The sequence below is a fragment of the Bidens hawaiensis genome, unplaced genomic scaffold (assembly GCF_021521415.1).
Source record: "Bidens hawaiensis isolate Kalapana, Puna unplaced genomic scaffold, B.hawaiensis_p1.1 tig00000369_1, whole genome shotgun sequence".
Classification (NCBI taxonomy): Eukaryota; Viridiplantae; Streptophyta; class Magnoliopsida; order Asterales; family Asteraceae; genus Bidens; species Bidens hawaiensis.
In genome coordinates, this window is record NW_027491028.1 from 6,697,635 (window position 1) to 6,700,791 (window position 3,157).

The 3,157-nt window shown below is 37.0% G+C and overlaps 1 pseudogene; it reads left to right on the top strand.

Annotated features, from left to right (window-relative positions):
- The first annotated feature begins 341 nt into the window (after positions 1-341).
- LOC143623404 (uncharacterized) lies at positions 342-2,752 on the top strand (annotated as a pseudogene).
- The last annotated feature ends 405 nt before the right edge of the window (positions 2,753-3,157 follow it).

The following is a 3,157-nucleotide window of genomic DNA, read 5'->3' on the forward strand; positions in this document are numbered from 1 at the left end:
TATCGATCCTACTTCAACGCAAACGCGAGATATGCGATAACCGGGGCTGGGCAGGGCCGTTGGTTTTTTTTTTGTTGGTTTTTTTTTTAATTTAATTATCTTCGTAGCATTTATTTAATTTAACCTTGTTTTAGTATTTATTTTATAAAAAAAAATTGAAACCATCAAACCACCCCACTAAATTCCATCACAAGTGATGAATTTGGTTGAGGTGAGGTGTCACCATATCATGGGGTGGTCAAAGTGATGCACAATGAACCACCCCCCTCCCCCTAAAGTCTACAAAAATCTTGCAATATTGATATTTCAGCTTTAAATAAATTTTTATTCGAAAGAAAAAAATGTTATTAAAGTTACTCTTCTTTCCTATTATACTTTTCTCTTCATCCATTCCTGCTTCTGTTTCTAAACCAAAAGTTGATGCCCTGCTCAAATGGAAAGGCAGCCTTTCAAACCAAAACAATCCCTTGTTATCGTCATGGTTTCAGGATCCAACTACTAATTTGACTGGGGCAAACCAATCCGTGAGTATCGCACCATGCACCTGGTACGATGTTCATTGCAATGATCACGACGATGTAACAAAACTTGACCTTTCTAATTCAAGATTGAATGGTACACTTCAAAACTTCACTTTTTCGTCTTTCACTGGTCTAAAACATCTAGAACTTAGAAAAAATGACATTTTTGATCCCATCCCGATTGAGATCAGTTATCTTTCTAAGCTAATGTTTCTTGATCTTTCTGGTAATCGTTTTTCTGGAGCAATTCCTCAAGAAATGGGCATGTTAACAAATCTTCAGACCCTTTCATTGCATAGTAAAAATCTTGCTCTTCATATTCCTATTGTGCTAGGAAATGTTACCAAGTTGTGTTACCTTCGTCTCGATGATAATAAATTATCAGGTTCTATACCTCTAGAACTAGGAAATTTAGACAATCTGGTGAAGGTAAATATGTCGTTCAATCTTCTAGCAGGACAAATCCCATCTAGTCTAGGAAATCTGACTAAATTGTGTGAACTGTACCTTTTTCGAAACAATTTTACAGGTTCCATCCCGCCATCTTTAGGAAACCTGAGCTCATTAAGAACATTAAATTTATATAGAAACCAACTTTCTGGTCGAATTCCATACGAATTAGGAAACATGAAGAATATTATTCTGTTACTTTTGGGCCGCAATGAGCTCATGGGCTCTATCCCAGCTTCATTTGGAAACCTAAGCAAGCTTAAGATACTGGATGTTCATGAAAACTTACTTTCATGTGTGATCCCACCAGAACTTGGAAAATCTGAGTCTGTGATACCATTAGTTTTCAGTCGGAACCAACTTAGTGGTCAAATCCTAGTTTCAATTGGGAATCTAAGCAAATTAGAGCAGTTGTACCTTAATGACAACCAATCTAATGGTTCCATTCCAAAAGAGTTGGGAAATTTAAACTCTCTTATTGAGATGATCTTATTCATTAATAGCCTAAGTGGTTTGATTCCAAATTCAATTGGTAACCTAATAAATTTAGAGCAATTTGCCCTTCATGACAATAATTTATCGGGCTATTTTCCTGAACCCATACTCAATTGTAGAAAACTAAGATATTTGACTTTAGGTAACAACTCACTGATGGGTCCCGTCCCTAAATCAATTTGCAACTTGAGATCCTTGGAGACTCTTCACCTCGGGAATAACCAGCTTAGTGGCTGAATTCCACAATGCCTGGGTAATATCAGCCATAAGCTTAAAGTATTAGATCTACGGTTGAACAGGTTCCAGGGATGCATTCCCACAATATTCTTGAAGAAAAATAACAATCTAAGAAGTCTAAACTTGAATGGAAATCGAATTCAAGGCTATATTCCAATGACTTTGATCAATTGTAGGAGTCTAGCAGTTCTGGATTTGGGAAACAATATGTTAACCGGTGGATTCCCGCACTGGATCGATACACTTCCTGAGTTGCAAGTTCTTGTCTTAAGGGGTAACAAACTCTCACTGGCACATTAGGCACACCCAACTCCAAAACTCAGTTTCCAAAGCTGCGAATTCTTGATCTATCTAGCAATGAGTTTACTGGTCTTTTGCCTTCAAACTACTTCAAGAACTTTAAAGCATTGATGGCCACAGATAGAGCTGCATCAGGAGACCTGTACATGGGAGGAAAGTTCTTGTGTGATGACACAGTAGAGATCGTGGTAAAAGGATTGAGATTGGAACTACAGAAAATATTAGTCATCTGCACAACTATTGATCTTTCTATGAATAAATTCGAAGGGGATATGCCAGACATGATTGGACAGCTAAAAGCCCTTAGGTTTCTCAATTTTATCGCATAACTACCTCTCGGGTAGAATCCCAACACACTTGAGCAACCTCATATTGCTTGAACATTTAGATCTTTCTTTTAATCAGTTGGTAGGTGAAATTCCTGTACAACTTGCAAGTCTAACATTTCTTGCATTTCTAAATTTTCCCATAATCAGCTTCACGGAACCATACCTCAAGGTGGACAATTCAACACATTTGGAAAAAGTTATTTTCAATAGAACAATGGATTATGTGGATTCCCACTGACAAAGAAATGTGGAGATGATGGTGTGTCATTCTCTCTTCAGCCTGATGAAAATGAAGCTGATACTTTCTTTAATGTTTTTTCTTGGGAATTTGTTGTTATCGGATATGGATTTGGGATGTCAATAGGATTGGGTATTTGATGGCTTATTTTTTATTTGGGAAATCCGATCACTGAAAGATAAAAATTTGGAAACGACGAAATATCAACAAAGATTCATGGAAATGGAGGATGGGCAACCATTAGAGTGATCGATAATTCAAACGAATAGGTCAAGTTCGTGGATCAGAAGCATCCGGCTTAAGCTTTGCATTTGAAACTTTAACTTGAATAAAGATCACGTGGAGTCAAGTTTGGTGCATGGCTTCCAGATACCTTGATTATTTGAATTTTCCTTTTGTTTGGTTCATTGTCTTTAGTTAGTCTGCATATTTAAGTTATTGTTCGATTAATTGGTAATGCATGCAATCAAATAAAAATTAGAGCTTCTATTTTGGCCTTAACTGTGTGATCGTTAGAAACTTACGAGTCATACATGTAATTAGTATAAAATCTTGTACGGCCCCGGTCCCGGTGCCCTACTTGGACG